The 18,298-nt window shown below is 44.1% G+C and overlaps 2 long non-coding RNA genes across 2 annotated transcripts; one reads left to right on the plus strand and one right to left on the minus strand.

Moving 5' to 3' along the window:
- Positions 1-8,435: 8,435 nt before the first annotated feature.
- Positions 8,436-10,136, minus strand: LOC310756172. The gene is made up of 2 exons (XR_014544748.1): positions 9,836-10,136; positions 8,436-8,667 (listed from the first exon to the last, which is right to left on the minus strand). It is a non-coding gene; the product is annotated as an uncharacterized lncRNA (long non-coding RNA).
- Positions 10,137-12,628: 2,492 nt separating this feature from the next.
- LOC310756171 lies at positions 12,629-15,000 on the plus strand. Its single transcript, XR_014544747.1, has 3 exons — positions 12,629-12,684; positions 13,646-13,756; positions 14,518-15,000. It is a non-coding gene; the product is annotated as an uncharacterized lncRNA (long non-coding RNA).
- The last annotated feature ends 3,298 nt before the right edge of the window (positions 15,001-18,298 follow it).

An 18,298-nucleotide genomic window follows, 5' to 3' on the forward strand; every position in this document is an offset into this window, starting at 1 on the left:
TGATCAAACTGGCTGCGGTAGTCTTTTTTTTTTAAATAAATGTTTATTAAAATTTTCCATCTTAGTAAAAAAAAATCAAAAAAAATAAAGAACAAAAAAAATTAAAAAACACATAAAGTTTACAATCCGTATTTTCAATGACATATTTCCCTGACTTCCCCACACCTCCCCTTCTTATATTCCAATTCAAATTGTTAGTTCAACAAGTTCTTATCCCCAATTTTTAACCTTTTTATATTTAGTTCATTTTAAAGAAAAAACCAATTTTCACTTATAAACATCCATATTTATACATCAGTACTCATTCTTAAAACCTTTCTCTAAAGTCGACCCAAATTCCCTTCCACGAATTCCCCAATTTTCTTACTAATAACAAAAAAAAAAAAAAACAGATTATAATTATACACCCTTTGGATTCCCAAACCCCACACCTCCTTTCCCAGTTTCGATCCCCAACAGAAGTCCATCAGTCTTAATCTACTATCAGCCTGGAGACCTCACGTCCGAGGCTCTTAATTCTCTCTCAATTCCTCTCTGCCGGTTTTTTTGATAGTCTTTAGTATTAAACACCAGACCTCGGAGAAGCTCTGTCCCCATAAGGTCCATGTTTCTTCCAGCCAGACCTCCATACTTGAAAGTGAAGCCCGAATCTTGTTTCTTACTCCTTTTAAGTCCAATTGTCCCAAAAGCTCCAACTTCCACCTTAATCAAATTTGTAATCCATAGGTCTTCAGATCTCCACATAAGGAGATCTCTCCATTCTTCAATCTCCAATTCAAACCAGATTTTCATCATCCAGTACTTATTTTCCTTTGTGACAATCATGTCAGGCCTCTGGCTCGATTTCTTATTTTCCTTTGTAGCCATCATGTCAGGCCTCTGGTTCTCGTTTGTCATCTGCAAAATTACAGCTCCTCCTTCCTTTTCTTCAGAAACAACATATGTCTCCTTCTCCGCACTCTCAAAACTGTCAAGTTTCTCTTTTTGTCCAGCTGCATGGGCTTCCTGAGTCAAATCCTTATCAAATTCAATGATATTATTTACTGTTAAGTTCAGAGTTGCAACATTTGTAGCCAAAACATCCATTTGGCCTTGTAACTTTCCCAAGAGAACAAAGGCTCTGCCCAACCCAGCTTGAAATTTCCCTCCTCCAGCCATTCTTGTAATGTCCCAAATCCCCCTCTAGAGGGATTTTGGTAACTTAGTATTCTTTCCAGTTCAAATCCAAAAGTCAAATTAGTTTGTATCAGTTCTTCCTTGTTTTCAACAAAATATAACCAAATTGCAACAAATATTTCCAGCAGAGACAGCAGAAACAAAGTTCTCTTTTTCCTTCTTGACAGCTAATTTTGACAGCTGTCAAACTCTTCTATATCTACTCAACAGGCTCTCTCACGGATCACTCCCGGGTCCGGGGGGGTGGCACTTCAGCTCTCAAAATTAGCTCTTATCCTCCGATAAAGTTATTTATGCTTATACTGCCAAATCGTGAAATTAATATCTTTTAGCCAATGAAGAAAAAGAAATTCTCTCGACCTTAGTTAACTAGTCCTTGCTTTAAATTATTTACAAGACGGGGGGGCGGACTTCCTGTTTGCACCTTCCCCGATCGTGCCAAATTCAACAACAAAAAATTTCCTTTACAAGTCCAATTTCCGTACTACTCACGGGTTGTTACTTTTAGAATCCAATTGTTCACAAGAAGAAGTCAGCGCTCTCCGACCATGGCATGCGGCTTCACTCCGCAGGAGGAGCAGTCGACTCTCAGCACCGCGCCGCTCACCCCGTCCCCCGTTCCGAAGCCTTTAAAAAGGCTCCTTCGCAGGTCGGGGGGGCGCAAATGGTGCCCGCTGAGTCACCAGGTTCACAGGCTTCAGCGCCTGTGATTTCTGAGGGTCCCCACGTCGCCGCAGCGGCCAGACCCAGCTCCTGTGCAGCCGATTCCCTCCGGAGCTCGGAGGGAATCCGCCATTAGCGGCATTAGCGACCGCGCTAACCCGGAAGTCTCCAAACTGGCTGCGGTAGTCTTAAGTACAGTGCTGAAGGAATCTTTGACAATAATTCTGGGTGACCTCAACATCCATGGTGAGCCCGCTATTGTACCACATGGGATTTCATGGCCTCCCTGGTAACCATGGGCTGTTTCAGGTTGTCATCTGCCTGGCACACAGAGTAGGACATACCCTTGACTTGGTCTTCATCTCTCGTGTGGACAGGAGTGATTTGGAAATTGGGGGGGGGGCTGTGTTGTCATGATCAAACCACTCGTTGGTCAAGTTTGAACTCACAGCAGCCATCCCCCTCTGCAAGGATGGGGGACTGATTAATAAAATTGCCTCTCAGAGACTTATGGATTCTTCAATACTCTGAGTGACATTCCAGTGGACAGAAGTGCTGATCCTTTTAATGCTCTTGTCTTACTGTGGAATGCTTAGATGTGAAGAGCTATTGGCATGGTTACTTCTGGGTGCCCTCTCTGCAGCTATGGAACCCACAATGTCCCTTGGTTTCTAGAGAGCTATGTGTGAAACAGGAGGGAGGACAGCTAGAGCACCAGTGGAATAGAACTTGCTCTGAGGCCAACCAAATATTAGCTAGAGTGTATAATCACAACCACCATGAGACAATAAGGGCAGCAAATAATCTGGTCTCATCTGTTGGTGGGGACAGCCCTCCTGTGATTATTTAGCCCATCATTTTGAGGATAAAGTCACTCGACTCTGCAGTGATTTAGATGTTACCTTTGTGGCTACAGTTCTAGCTGACCTGTCTATTGCTACGTCTTCTCCAACTTTGTGGGATCCATTTCAGATTATGAGGCCTGCCAATGCAGACAGGATGCTTGCAGGGGTGCATCTTGCCACATGCCCTCTTGATCCCTGCCCACCATGGCTGGTGAAATTGGGCTGGGGAGAGGTGATTGGATGGGTACAGGGAGTGGTCAATGCTTCCTTGCATGAAAGAGCCATGTCTGTTGCCTTAAAACAAGCTGTAGTATGACCGCTATTGAAAAAGCCAGGCCAATGGACCCAGCAACTATCATCTGGTTGCACATCCTTCCTTTCTGGGAAAAGTTATTGAAGGGGTTGTGACAAAACAACTGAAGACATTCTTGGATGGGACTGATCCTCTAGAGTTTTGCCAGTCTAGGGTCTAGCCTGGGTTTGAATCAAGTCTGGGTCACCCTGCTCCTTTTGCTCACTCTCTCAGGTCCCTTCAGTGCCATTGACCATGGGATCCTTCTGGAATGAGTGCAGAATTGCTTTCAGTGGCACTGTGCTGCATTGGACCCCTTCCTACCTGCAGGGTTGTATCCAAAGAGTGACATTGCAAGTCCTCTTCAGTCCCCTGTATTTATACTATGGGGTGCCACGGGACACTATTTTGTCCCTGATGCTATTCAACATCTATATAGCACCGTTTGGGAGCAGTCATGAGAAGTTTTGGAGCAAGGTGTCATCAGTACTCTGATGATACCCAAATCTATTTCTCCACTACATCTAAGTCAGGGGAGGCTGTGCAAGCCCTGGACTTGCAGGGGTGGATGCAAGGATGAACTGGATGAGGGTCAATGAGCCAAGCCTGAATCCTAGAAAGATGGAGGCATTGTGGGTAGGTGGTTCTCATCTTCATGAGATAGGTCAATTGCCTGTTCTGAACTGGGTTGCACTCTATCTGAAGGAGCAGGTAAGCATTCTGGAGCTAAGCTTTCGTGTGCACGCACACTTCTTCAGATACACACAAAAGCTTATATCCAGAACAAACTTAGTTGGTCTCTGAGGTGCTACTGGACAATTTATTTATTTATTCATTCATTCATTTATTCATTTATTTGTTTGTTTGTTTCAACTGCGTCAGACCAACACGGCTACCTACCTGAGTCTGGGGCTATTCCTTCATCCATCTCTGTCACTAGAGTCCCAAATGTCCTTGGACAAGGAGTGCTTTTTATTTGCTCCTGTTTAAATGCTGTTTGTGACCATTCCTGGACTGTGACAACCTGACCACAGTGGTCCATGCATTGGTAACCTCAACACTCAATTCTTGTAATGCATTTTATGTGGGGCTGCCATTGTATCTGGTCTGTAAGCTATAGCTAAGTGTAGAATGCAACAGCCAGACTGCTCCCAGGAGCAGATTTCTGCACTGTAGTTAAGCATGCTATTTAAGAAAGTTTGTTTTAAAAAATATTTATAGAAATATATTTTTATTGTTTTTAATTATTTTATTTAGATGGCTGCTTGCTCATAATCTGTGAAATATGATTCTAGATAGATTGCAGCTCAGGACTGCAATGCCTGCTCTTTCCATATGAACCTACCTAGACTCTGAGTTCATCTTCTGAGGCCCTTCTTTGTGTGCCTCCTCCACAAGAGGTCCTTCATTATACACCTATAATATGTAGACCTCTTTCACCAGGCCTTTGGCTGACTGACACCCAGTGTGTTGTGGAAGGGGGAATTATTGGGTTTTCTTTGTTTTTTATTATGCATTTTCTTTTTTATATTGTTATTTTATGTTGTGAAATGCCTTGAGATTGACTAGTATAGGGCAGTATACAAATTTAATCAATCAATAAAAATAAAATACACCACTTAGCAGCACTTGGACAACCACAAGACCATCTTCAAGGGTAACCCCACTTAGAGCACATCATATTAGTCTAAAGTTGAGATTAGCAGAGCCTGAGCCACTGTGGTGAGGCTATCCCAGTCCAGGAATGGTCATAGCTGAGGTACCATCCAGAAATGGAAACAGGCACTCCTTGCCATTGATGCCACCTGAACCACATGACAAAAATGACTCCAGGAATACCTGTACTTGCTCCTTCAGGGGAAGTGAGACTCCACCTAGAACAGGATGTCCCCTGAATTTCCAGACATGAAAACCACCAACCAACAGTGCCTTTCTCTTGTCAGGATTCAGCTTTAGTTTGTTGGCCCTTATCCAGCCCATTACCACCTCTAGGAACTGTTCCCACACCTGTAAAGATTCACCTACACCATCTCTTAGTGCATTACAATATAGGTAAACATGGAGAGAGAGACAGTTCAAAATAAATAAAGATCTGTGTAACATCTCATACAAAAATGAAGATGGATCTTCTTGATAATTAATCTTGAAGGTGGTTTTCTAGGGTTTATGCTGAAATATGCCTGAGAATTTTATTTTTCACTTGGTGGCCTCAGCGCAGCTTTGTGGCCCAGAGGCTTGAAAGCATCTCCAAAGGGATTTAGAGCCTCTGGATTTTGTGAAGTGTTTGTCTGCAGGGTGAAGATTCACATTCTAATGATGTCTCCATTTGGAGACCTCTGTACATGTTGAGTTCCAGATTTTAAAAGTGTCAGAACAGCACAAAAATAGAAACTAGTAAAAAGAGTAAGAGACATGCCAAGGGGTGAAGAAAAACATGAGAGGAAGAGAAGAAAAGGGGGGTGAAGATTGAATGTCTTACTCTCAACAAAGGGGACCAAAATCAAAACTCTGGGGCCTCAATCAGAAAAATGGTTTGTTGCATAGAAAACAGGCTGCTCCGTTATGCAAAGTGTAGGGATGACGTTCTTTATACACAGGTGGGGAGACTGTGGCCCTGCAGATGTTGTTGGACTACAGCTCCCATTGTCTTTTCCCATTGGCCATAGCTGAGAATAATGGGAAATGGAGTCCAACAACTTCTGGAGGGCCACAGGTTCCCTATTCCTGCTCTATAGGCTTAGGTATACAGTAAGCATTTAAGTGGGGGTTATATTCCAGACATTGTGCCGAAATCCAAAATCACACATAGTCAGAACACACTGGGTGCAATGGTGGGTGGGACTGCCAAAGTAGGTTTTCCCAGATGCCTACCCACTTTCTGCCCCCTTTTAATTTTTTTAAAATTATTTTGTCAAGTGCAAAAAGCTGAAGTTAAATGTGCGTAACTTGCTTGCCTACTGTAGCTTGATGTCAGGTTCATGTTCTGACAGGTAGGGATGCAAGTCAGCCAGAGCTGAGCTGAGACCAATGCTCTGCCTAGCAGGAGATGAAAAGGCAGTTGGCATGCAGCTGTAGGAAGAAGTCCATGTTTTGCAAGGGAAGCAGCTTTGGGAGAGGGGCTGCTTTTGCTTTTGGAGACTGATGCTGCCTTAAAACTAGCATTGCCTATCTATTTCTCCCATCCCCAAACTGTAACTTTGAAAACAAACTGCTATTGCAAAAGGCACCATCAGTCTCCATTCTTCTCGACCTTCAAGTAAACTTGCCCTTCAGTGGTTGCCCCTAGGACTTCCTCCTGGTTTCCACTCCTATTGCATACCGTATTTTTTGCTCTATAAGACTCACTTTTTCCCTCCTAAAAAGTAAGGGGGAAAGTGTGTGCGTCTTATGGAGTGAGTACAGGCTGCACAGCTATCCCAGAAGCCAGAACAGCAGGAGGGATTGCTGCTTTCACTGCACAGCGATCCCTCTTGCTGTTCTGGCTTCTGAGATTCAGAATATTTTTTTTCTTGTTTTCCTCCTCCAAAAACTAGGTGCGTCTTGTGGTCTGGTACGTCTTATAGAGCGAAAAATACGGTACACACATGAACTCCTCCGGGTTATGCCTTAGGAAAATCTTGTGCAGTCAATCCCAAATGTGTTTCTCATTAGACCTTCATTTTCACAGTCTACCCTGCACTTTAAAAAAAAAAAAATCAGAATTCTGTGTCACAGCAACCTGGATTTCTCTGAAGTGAAACTCTGGATTCTGCTGCCAGTGCAAAACATGCAGCTTAAGCATGCTCTCTCTGGTTTTGCATATTTTACCTTGTAATGTTTACAGAGTTTCAGAAAATATCCCACTCCACCCAAAAGAGCTGTCTGAGGCACTGAAACATCTGAGCTTAGAATTCAATGGCATTCTGGCTTCTGCGGTTTCAGCAGGCATTCCCCTCACACTTTCATAAGGGCCAGAAATCTGCTCTTTAAAAACAAAAAGGGAACAGCCAAATAATACCACATTCTGTGAGGTTGTCCATACTCTTGCAGCATCACAACATATACCCAGCCCTGTGTGATACTTTGTTGAAGACATACTTACTGTTCCTTGATACGTCAATGTTTTTTATACAGTGGTACCTCAGGTTAAGAACTTAACCTGAAACTGTTCTTAACCTGAGGTACCACTTTAGCTAATGGGGCCTCCCGCTGCCACCACGCGATTTCTGTTCTCATCCTGAAGCAAAGTTCTTAATCAGAGGTACTATTTCTGGGTTAGCGGAGTCTGTAACCTGAAGGGTCTGTAACCCGAGGTACCACTTATATATATTTATTGTTATTCATCACCTTGAGGCTTCAGAAATAAGGCAGGATGTAAATTCAGCTAGAAATAAATTACATGAATCAGTGTCTGATTTATATTGAGCTAAATCCCCCCACAGTGACAGGACATTTTGGGGTAAGAACGATAGCTAATGAACCTAAATATAGGAGTGTTCATATGTGCATTCTAGAAGTATGCAATTAATGTACCCATCTACACTCTCTACTCTCATCATCCCTGACCACTGACTGATAGGAATTGTGAACGGAACAACAGGTTCTCCATCTTTGCTTTAGAAGTAATCACACACAGAAAATCGCCCCAAGTGAAGCACTGTTCAGCCTTTCAGCCGTTCAGCCCTACATAGAACCCAGCTCTTCATAACCAGTTAGTCACACTGTATGAAGAAGAGCCATGGCTCAGGTGGCAGAGCAACTGCTTTGCTTGCAGAAGGTCCCAGATTCAATCCCTGGCACTTCCAGGTACAGCTGGGAGTGTCCCCTGTCTGAAGCCCTGCAGAGTTGCTGTCAGTCAGTGCAAACAATACAGACCTTGATGGACCAGTGGTCTCACTAAGTATAAGGCAGCTTCCTATGTTCCTGTGTGAAAGCCTCTGCTGTAATAAATCTGCTAGTCTTAAAGGTTCTGCAAGTTGGTGCAATTTGTTCGCTGTAGCCGAATACTATGGCTACACTTCTGAGAAATGCACAGTGATGGAGCTATATAAATTAACAAAAGTGATATTCTTTGGGGAGTGGCCATAGCTTAGTAATAGAGCATCTGCTTTGTGTGCAGAAGGTCTCTGGTTCAATCCCCAGGGAGGTCTGGGAGAAACCACTATCTGAAACCCTGGGGAGCAATTGCCCCTGCTCCCATGTAAACAAAATGGAACTGGATGGGTCAGTGGTCTGACTCAGTAATGGGCAGTTTCCTACGTTCCTATTAGCTTTTTTTTTAAGCCCCAGTTGCTGTGGCCAACCAATTTCTGGATGTAATGTCAGTGTTTGATCATCTTCCCTTCAGCCCTGGTTGTGGGGAAGGAATTTCTCAGTGGGAATCAGGGATTTTTCTTCATTATTTTTCCTTTTGTTCTTCACTTTCTCCTTTACATGTTCCCCCACCCGTTGGTTCATTCTTGTCATCAGCTTTGTTGGTCTTTTGATCTATAGCTTCTTTATTTCAATTCTTGCTTTTTTATATTCAGTTCATGCTTTTGGGGTTGTTGTTTCATTGGACTTTATTTCAGTAGTTTTAACTAGACTTTTGATGTCAGCCTGCCTTGTTTTGTTTTCTCAGTTTGTTGTGCCTTGTTTCCCTAGATCCATTCTCATTTTTTTAAAGTATATTTTTGTTCTTTTATCTTTTATCTTCTGCTTCTCTTTGCTCTTCTCCCCACAAAAGTAAAAACTCAGATATGGAGTGCGGGTTTTCATTGGACTTGGAGGCAGAAATTCAAATGCAACCTTCAAAGTGGTGTTTGGTCTAAACTTGTGACAGAACCAAATGGGGAAGATTTAACAATTGATTTGCCCTAGATATAGGGTCTCAGTCTTGGAGAGTCAAGGGCTGAGGGAGAAACAGGAAAATATAGTAATAGATTATTCTGGAAGGTTATTTTTTTATTTCTGAAAGGGGGAGCGGGGAGTAATGACTAGATGACTTCTGTGATAACCTCTCTGGCTTCCTGACTATAAAATTATGCACAATCAAACAAAGGATTGGGAACATACAAACAGAAGTGGGACCTGCAACAACACCTCACCTCCTAAAAGGAGTGCTCCTGTCCAGTGTCACAGCCAGCCAGCCATGCCCTCTCTGGGATACTCCATCCCGCTGCCATCACCCCCAATGCCCAGGTTTCCCATTTTTCGCTTCCAATTGCCATTCAGAATTCCATGGCTGCTCAACATGCCCTGTCTTCCTCACTAGGCTGTTGGGGAGGCTGCTCCATTATGGTTTCTAAAAATGAGATTTTGCAAATCTTAGGGTTTCCACATGTGTGCTAATACCTTGCCTCTTCTTTCTCAGTGGCCCTGCTTGGATGCCAGTCATGTTGGCACTCATCACCTGAGTTTGCTGTCAAGCAGACTGAAAAAGGAGCTCTTTGGTATCAGACCAAGAATCTCTCTAGTCCAGCATGCCATTGCGAAGAATGGCTAGTCAGATGTCCCATGGCAATCAGAAGCAAGCTAATGAAACCGTGACCCTCCTTGACTCTTTAGCATCTGGCATTCAGAGTTGTGCTGTTCTTTTCAGCTATCATAGTCACTACCTGTCCTCCTTGGAATTATCTAATTCCCTTTTAAAGCCATCTAAAATTATCATGGCAGCAAAGTCCTCAGCTTAATTATGCATTGTGTGAATACATATTTCCCTTTGTTTGTCCTAAATCAAGGCCTAATCAGTTTCATTGGGTGACCCTGAATTCATGCTAGTATTATGAAAGAGGGAGGGAAATTGCATGTTGCAATGCAGTCACAATGGCATTTTGTATAAAATAATTTTGGTTGCAATGCTGTTAAAATAGACTACTGGGATTCATTATTATAAATTAACCTACCACCAGAGATGTAGATTTTTGTTAAAATTAGTATGTGAAGCTTCTTTGACCGCTAGGGCAAGAGGTTTGCCAATTGACCAGAAAAACAAATGGCTCGACCAGTTCTTATGCCTTCCACAGCAGCTTGATCAGCAGAAATCAGCGAAGGATGCACTTCACAGTTTGCACATCGACCTGCTGCTAAAAGCTCAACTGCAATGGCCAGATGAACAACGCTGGCAGGAGATGGCACAAATGTCACTGAGGAAGCACTTAACATTTACACTTTTCCTCATAGCTTTTCGCCAATAGCAAGCAGACACTTCTGCCTCTAGTTCCTTTGTGCTGAAATGTTCTGGAGAAGCTGGAGTGTCTATGAACGTTCTATGGAACGGAGCAGTTCAACAAATAGCTCTGGGAAGCCAGAGCCCTAACTCTGGTCCAGCAACATCTGGAGGGCCCACAAGTTCCCCATCCTGGTTGCTGAAGAAGTTATAGAGCTGTGTCTGAGGAAGCTCTGGCTCAAATCAAAGGGGGTTGGGATTAAGGGGAGCTGCCACACAATTTTACTCGCTGCGGTGCACACGGGAAGCAAAGAAATCTTGTCTACCATCTTCAAGGGATGGGGGTAGGCCAAGGCTTTGAGAATGGTATAGGTGCAATTTATTCTGAACAAAAAGCAAAATTGATTGTAAATAATGTGGTTACTGAAGAATTTGCTATTGAAAAAGGGACATGACAGGGGTGCCCAATATCCCCATTACTTTTTATATCTGTCTTGGAGGTTTTATTAAACATGATCAGAGGGGACCAGCTGGTTAAAGGGATTCAGGTCGGAGCTAAACAATATAAATTGAGAGCGTTTGCAGATGATCTAGTATTAACTTTACAAGAGCCAGACACTAGTACGAGAAGAGTTTTAGAGCTAATACAAGTATTTGGTCAAGTAGCAGGTTTTAAGTTGAACAAACAGAAAACAAAAGTACTGGATAAAAATCTAACAGTTGCTGAAAGAGAGAAGTTCCAGAGTGAAACTGGTTTAATGGTAGCAAAGAAGGTGAAATACCTGGGGATTAATTTGACATCTAAGAATGTGAACTTATTTAAAGATAATTATGAGAAATGTTGGACAGAAGTTAAGAAAGATTTAGAAATATGGTCAAATTTGAGACTTTCCTTGTTAGGCCGAATTGCTGTTATTAAGATGAATGTTTTGCCGAGAATGTTATTTTTGTTTCAAACATTGCAGATTGTGGATAAAATGGATTGTTTCAAGAGGTGGCAAAAAGACATATCTAGATTTGTCTGGCAGGGCAAAAAGCCCAGAATAAAATTTAAGATACTAACTGATGCAAAAGAAAGAGGGGGGTTTGCCCTGCCGGACTTAAAATTGTATTATGAATCGGCGGCTTTTTGCTGGCTGAAAAACTGGCTGCTTCTTGAAAACACAGACATTTTGGATTTGGAAGGGTTCAATAACAGGTTTGGCTGGCATGCATATATATGGTATGACAAGGTTAAAATTCACCAAGGTTTCAAAAACCATATTGTCAGGAAAGCACTATATAATGTTTGGATTCGGTACAAAGATTTGTTGGAAAACAAAACCCCTAGGTAGTTGTCACCAATGGAAGCTAAGGAAGTGAAAAAACTTAATATGGAATCCAAATGGCCAAAATATTGGGAAATTACAGAGCATGAGGAGGGAAAAGTGAAATTGCAGAGTTATGAGAAATTGAAGTCTAAAGTAAGAGACTGGCTTCATTACTATCAGATAAATGAAGTCTTCAAACAGGACAGGAAAATTGGCTTCCAGGTGGAGAGGTCAAAATTAGAAACAGAGCTTTTGGAACCCAATACTAAGAATCTGTCAAGAATGTATAACTTGCTGTTGAAATGGAATACACAGGATGAGACGGTTAAATCAGCTATGATTAAATGGGCACAAGACATTGGTCATGACATTATGTTTGCTGACTGGGAACAGTTATGGACTACCGGTATAAAGTTTACGGCATGCAATGCCTTAAGAGAGAACATTATGAAAATGATTTATAGGTGGTACATGACCCCAGTCAAGCTTGCAAAAATCTATCATACGCCCAATAATAAATGCTGGAAATGTAAGGAAACTGAAGGTACTTTCTATCACCTTTGGTGGACGTGCCCAAAGATCAAGGCCTTTTGGGAAATGATCTATAATGAAATTAAGAAGGTACTTAAGTGTACTTTTCACAAGAAACCAGAGGCCTTTCTCCTGGGCATGGTAGGCCAATTGGTGTCAAGGAAAGATAGGACGTTTTTTATGTATGCTACAACAGCAGCAAGAGTTCTTTTAGCAAAGTATTGGAAGACACAAGAACTACCCACGCTGGAAGAGTGGCAGACGAAGGTGATTGACTATATGGGACTGGCCAAGATGACTGGCAGAATCCGTGACCAAGGGAAAGAGACGGTGGAAGAAGATTGGAAGAAATTTAAAGTTTATCTTAAGAACTGTTGTAAAATTAATGAGTGCTAAAATGTCATGGGTAATGTAAAACAGAATTGCAATGATAAACGATTGGGTTAGAGAAAAAGGATCAAAGAAATTGAATCATAAGTATCCGAAATTAGGGGTTGCTGAAAAAATTTAAAACAGGGATGCAGAAAAGGGAGGTATGGGGAAGTCGTTGAAATAAGGTTTAAGAAAAAAAGGTGATGAAATTATACGTGTTTATATGTTTGTTTGTTAACGTGCTATGTTGTGAATTGTCAGTTCTTGTCTGTTAATATATGTTGTAAAACCAATAAAAATTTATTATAAAAAAAAAGAAATCTTGTCTACCACGCTCATTAGCAACTGAACACCAGTTGCCAAACCATGGTGTGTGTTTTCTATGTCATCAATAGTGGTTGGGCATCTAGATTTTTGCACCCCTGCCATGGAGAGGACACTTGAGTGTAGGAAACCTAGCATTCAGAAGGTCCCAGGTATAGTTCCTGGCAATTCTCATTTAAAAGACCTTATGCAAATTGGGCTTGGTAAGGTAAGACAGGGCTAGATAGACCAGTAGTCTACCTCATTAAAAGGATGTTTCTTATGTTTACCAGATAGGGATTTGCAGTCAGTCCTAGTCATCTGACAAAAGTATGAAGCTCCATACCACATTCACCCTTCACCCTTTAATGGGAATGAGGTACCTGTGGCCTTCCAGATATTGTTGGACCTCAAATTCCTCAGCCCCAGGTAGCACGGCCAATGCTCTAAGATGATGGGAGCTGCAGTTTGAGAACATCTCAAACTTCCCACTCCTGAGGTATATTAAAGACAAACACCTTAGAAGTACAATTTTTTAAAAATGCAATATATGGCTTTAAGACTTTAGTGAGATTTCTGACCCTCAGCAGCCCAAGACAGATGCATGCACATCTCTAGAGAAAGCTCTGAAACGGTCATTAACCTCTTGCCAGCTGCCTGCCGAGTGGCTGGGTGAGCTGGTGGCTTCCACCTGCCTGCTTTCTCTTCTCAATTGCCTTCGCAGGCCTGTGCTCATTAGAGGGATAAATGACCATCCAGGGGCCCTTTTCAGACAAAAGCCGTGTTGCATCTTTGTTGTGCAAATGGTACTTTCCTCTCCCAAAGAGGCTGATGCCTTTTTTGAACTGTGCTCAGCTCAACACAGTGGAGCCTGATTATCTTCGTCGCCTTTTGTCTAGGGCCCTGAATAGCTGCATCCCCCATGGCATTTATTTTCTGGTAATGAATCCATCTCGATTGAGGTGATAATAAGGCTCCTGTTTTAATCCTCCTCTCACCCTCTCTCCACTACCTTTTTCTCTCCCAGATTGGCGAGATCGGCTGGTGCTTGTCAGGAGAGCTGTCCAGCTTTTATTCTCCTTCTGCTACCATCTGGAAACTTCATCTTCAAGGCTTGTTAAGTGACGTGATTAAGAAGGTAGCTAAATGATTTAAATAGCCTGTTTTGCAGGAGCGTCATGAAAAGGCTCTCAAACTGCCAATTTCCCCTTAATTCATTCCTTGCCAAGTTATATATTTGGCTGCACCTTCTTCTGATAATCACCACTTCTGTAGTTGATGGAGTAGGGTCCCCACCCCCCACCCTGCTCATGATGTAAGGAACTGATATTATGTCTGATTCTAGATTTGAGGCCCCCACCCTTCTCCTGGGAATGAATGAAAGGCACCATTTCCCATCTGCATTGGCTGGCTTAAATATTTGCACATCTATAACTTCCTCATTGATTGGGGATAGTTTCACAATGAGACAAAAAGGAAACACCCAGGCATTTGGCAAAGGGTGGGGTACTAATTCAAATTGCTCCGAGCACATGTATCGCATGCAGGTAAGTCCCTGGTGTGGCAGTGCCATGGCTACGGGGAGTGGCGGCAGTGGCTAGCTGGGGTTTTTGCCCCAGGTGAAGCCTCCAGAGGGGCGCCACTGAGGCCCCCAGCCTGTGTGTGTGCATGTGCAAATGTGTCTGGGTGAGGTGCCAAATGGGCCTTTGACCCGGGTGAAATAAAGCCTAGTTTCGCCTCTGGGTGTGGACTTGAGTAACATCTCAAAGGTTCTGGGGGAAGCCAAACATATTCTGGCCTGCACAGCAAGCCACAGGTGAGAAGTAAGAAAGATGCTCCTGGTGACAGTGACCAACACAGGAAGCTGCTTTCACCCACCCAGGCTCTTGCTCTATTTAGGTCAGCATTATCTACATAGGACTGGGAAACCAGTGACCCTCCAGATCTTTGGCCATGCTGGTGAGGGGTGAGGGGAACTGCAGTCCAACATCAGTGGTAGAGAAAGGCCAAGCTGCGGTCCCTGCATCCTGAAGTCAGCACAGCAATTACAACATCATCAAGCGGGGGGGGGGGGGCATTCAGAATGCAATTTAAGTGCATGCCACATAAGTGTCATTGTGGAAGCTTACCCTCGACCAAGGAAATAGTCCAAACAAAACAGGAAATGCCTTGCGGGTCCTCAGCCGCAGATCAAAGAAAAAGAAAGAGCAAGTCCTTCAGAGAGCTTTCAAGTTCAGAGGTGAAATGGAGGACCCCCAGAGATCCAGAAACTAGCCTTTGAAGAAAGAGCCCCCTGACTCTGTGCGGAAAGCAGCACTCAGCCCATGCAGTTGTTGGTGTTGCGTGGACTAGAAAGGGATGGCTCCCATGTCAAGAGCCACAAAAGAGAACTTCACCTAACAAAAGCAGGCTTTGCTGTAGGCCTAAATAAATGGAAATGTCTGAAGTTTTGACTGGGTGGAGCCATGAGTGCGGATCTTCTTCCCTGTGCTCCCTGGAGAGCCACTGCCAGTCAGTGTTGACAATACTGGGCTCAATGGACCCAAGGGTCTCACTCAGTAGCAGGCAGCTTCCCTTCTTCCCTCTGACAGTCGCAATGTGCTTTTGCTGTGTGTTCCCATGGGGCAAGATCCAAAAGATGGCTGATATGGGAGCCAAAGGTGCTGGAGTGCCTGGCGCAGGGAAGGGATAGTGAGTGACAGTGGGAAATAAGTCTCTCTCTTCCACTGCAACCTACAACTGTTGTTCTCTATTTGATAAGTGACATCCCTGTCTGTCGCTTAATCGCAGGTTATTAAAATTAGAATACCAAGGAAGACAGAGGCAGCGGGAATAATATTTCAAGGCTTTATCAATACCACCCACAAAATCATAAAGTAATCCATTAGGGATTATGGTAAGCATAGTGTTGTGGGTTCCTTTAAAGGAGCAGCTGCTGCTTTAAAGGAGAACATTTTCTTCACAGTTGTATGCCTCCCTGAAAGACCACTGCAATATGGGAGGGGGGTTTTCCCTAAAGGGGGGAGGTGGCCTATTTCACAGACAGGGAACCCCTCTTCCAGTGCAGCCCTAAAACACCAAGGTAGGACACAATACGATAAAGTTATTGTCTTTATGTTGTGATATCTGTTTCACATCCCCATCTGTCATGGCCAAAGGTCAGAGAGTTGCAGTCCAACAGTATATGGAGGGCTACAGATTCCCTATCCCTGATTTAATGCCCCAAGCTTTAGTCTGGGACATGTTACCTGGTCAGTTACTGGGAATTAAGGAAAGGACTGAGACATCACAGAACAGCTAAATTTTTACCTGAGCTAGTTTAGTATAGCAGCTAAATGACTGGCCCACAAATCAGGAAGTTCCCATTTTAAATCTTAGCTTTGCCATAAACTAACTAGGTGATCTTAGGCAAGTCACCACCTCTTTCTTTGCCTCACCCCTACCCTGTGATATGGGGAGAATAGTCCTGATGTACCTTACAGGGCTGTTTTAATGGATTACAGCTAGGTGATGCATGTGAAGTGCTTAGAACATCAGGAAGTACGATACTCATGCTAAGGATGATTGAAAGGCTGGCCCTACCATTACTCAGAGTGAGGCAATTGCCTCAAGTCACAGACACTGGATGGTACTGGGAGGGAGTGACAGCAACATCTACCATTCATCCCGAGCCCTTTGACCAATTGTTGGAGAACAGAGCTGTGGGTACCAAATGACCTGCCCCTGCTGCCCTTCTGCATGCTGCAAGCAAAGCAACAAGGCATGCAATAAGTTGTTGTGTGATGTAGAAGAGGCCCAGTGTGGTGCCCTCCAGTTCTTTTGGATCCCAACTCCAATCAGCACCAACATGGCCAGTGGTCAGGGAACTTCAGGAGGCCAGCAGATCAGGATAGGCTGGGCTGGAGACTAGAACCAGGAAGCCCGAAGTTGAGGTCTTTGCAGAGCTCTGCAGCTCACTGGGTTATCTAGGGCCATAGTCACATTCTCTTGGCTTAGCCTATCTTGCAAGGCTGTTGTGAGAATTAAGTGGGTATGCTGAACTTTGTGGTGTATGGAGTGTTAGGGGAGGAGGAATACCTCTGGTGACAGGCATGTCATGCTCCTTCTGAAGTAGTTGGCCCACCTTTGGTTCCCACACAACACTGAGCCCTCACCTGTGGCTCCTAGAAGCTGACGGCATGGTACAGCAGTCGCAAGCCAGGAAGTGCTTTGACTGGCTGGCTAAACCAGGTGGGGATAGCCAGTGGGCCTCAAACCACCAGTGACTTAGGGACTTCCCTTGCATGTGAAGAGAAGCCCTGGCAGATGGAGTGGATAAGACCAACAGTGCCAGATTACCCCGCAACAACAATTCAAAATAATATTGACATAATCTTGACAGCAAATTACAAAAACTTATTCGGACATAATTTGCGAACGCCCCCCACCCCATATTTTGATTGCCTAGGGGCCTCCGCAGGGTTTAATTAGGCACTGGAGACCAAGAGTGGCTCCAGCAAGTAGTTTCTGCATGTGCTGAAGATGGAAATGAGGGGCAGGTGAGGCTTGTCCCCTGGGAAGGGAGCCCATCCAGGAGAAGGAAAACTCTGATCCTAACCCTCCTCTGCCTTGAGGGATATCTTCAGGAAAAGGAAAGGTTAAGGAGAAAACCCTACACAAATACGGAGTGGAGTCGCTAAGGTGGTTGGATGGCACCTTATACACCTCCTTCCAGCAACTCCTGCAGCCAAGCATGTGCCAAATATACTGCTGTGTTTTCCTTTAGACCCCATCAGTGAGACCGAGAGAGGGGATCTTGTCATCTGGGCAGCCTAGGACCTCCAGACACACTGCCCAGGCTTGTGCCCCAGGGAGGTCATTTTGGTGCTGCAAAAGCTGCCGTTTTACTTCATCCCTGGGGGCACACTCCTTTGTCTCTCGGGACAGATGGATGCCAACAACCTGAGGTTTGTGGAGAACGGTGGCATGGAAATGGAAATAATCAGTGCTTTTTTTCTGGGGGGATGCAGGGGTACGCATACCCCTAAACATTTTGTGAATCTAAGTTTGGCCTCATTGAGGGGCAGTATGTCAGTATGAGTAGGAAAATGAGAGTACCCGTAAACATTTTTTTAAGGAAAAAAAGCACTGGAAATAATAGTAGAGCACAGAGGAGAGGAAACATTGAGCTCCCCTCATTGCGTGGCGAGTTCCCGCCTCCCCCCATAGAAATAAAGACACAGGACACAAGAATTTGAGTTAATGGGTCAGATCAGGCCACAACTTTATTGATTACAGGAATTGAGCGGTATTGGCCTAGGCATTGGTCCTACAACTAACCGGCCTGGCCGGTGAGGGTTAACCACCAGTGGGAGGAGTCCTGCTGAGGCACGTCAACTAGGACCTCCCCCGGGGTCACCGCGTGGGGGCGTGCCGTGGGCCCACACCTCCATAGGCTTAGGACGAGGCCACGCCCCCCGGAATCCTTTACCGGACTACCCTTTATTTGGGAGAAGGTGATGGCGCTCCTTCTCCCCCTTCATCTGTATAACAATAGACTGTCCCCCACCAATGCCTACCGCTAATACTGAGGAGTTGAGACGGTTTGCTACAAGGTAGGCGAAAAACAAATGGCTGGAGCCAATCTGCCAGATGGAAAAATTCCTACCAGGCCTCTTGACGGCAACCAACCGAGGTTCAT

This window comes from Podarcis filfolensis (genome assembly GCF_964270895.1).
Source record: "Podarcis filfolensis genome assembly, chromosome: 2".
NCBI lineage: Eukaryota > Metazoa > Chordata > Lepidosauria > Squamata > Lacertidae > Podarcis > Podarcis filfolensis.